This window comes from Alligator sinensis, unplaced genomic scaffold (genome assembly GCF_000455745.1).
Source record: "Alligator sinensis unplaced genomic scaffold, ASM45574v1 scaffold987_1, whole genome shotgun sequence".
NCBI lineage: Eukaryota > Metazoa > Chordata > Crocodylia > Alligatoridae > Alligator > Alligator sinensis.
Window position 1 is genome coordinate 556,505 of NW_005842574.1, and position 376 is coordinate 556,880.

The window sequence follows — 376 nt, forward strand, 5'->3', positions numbered from 1 at the left end:
CTGCCCCCCAGCCACGCATCGATGCCCCTTTCCTCCACGCACGTGTCCAAGCCCTGGTGCATGTGGCTGAGCTCTCGGCTCCCACCGCCCCTGGGGCCACGAGCCCCCCTTCAGTGCCGCACTGGGGGAAAGGAAGAGCACACACCAACCATCCAGGAAGAGCACACACCAACTGCTGCAGCTTCCTGAGCCTGACGAAGGGTTTTTGAACCCGAAAGCTTGCTTAATAACTATTCTCCAGCCATTTGGGTTGGTCTAATAAAAGAGATCAGATTCACCCAAGGAACCTTGTCTGCCCTGGGGGAAAGGCTTTCCTGGGGGCGGGCATGGCCGGGCGAAGGGCCCGCCAGGGGGCGCCAATGCTCCACGTGCGGGG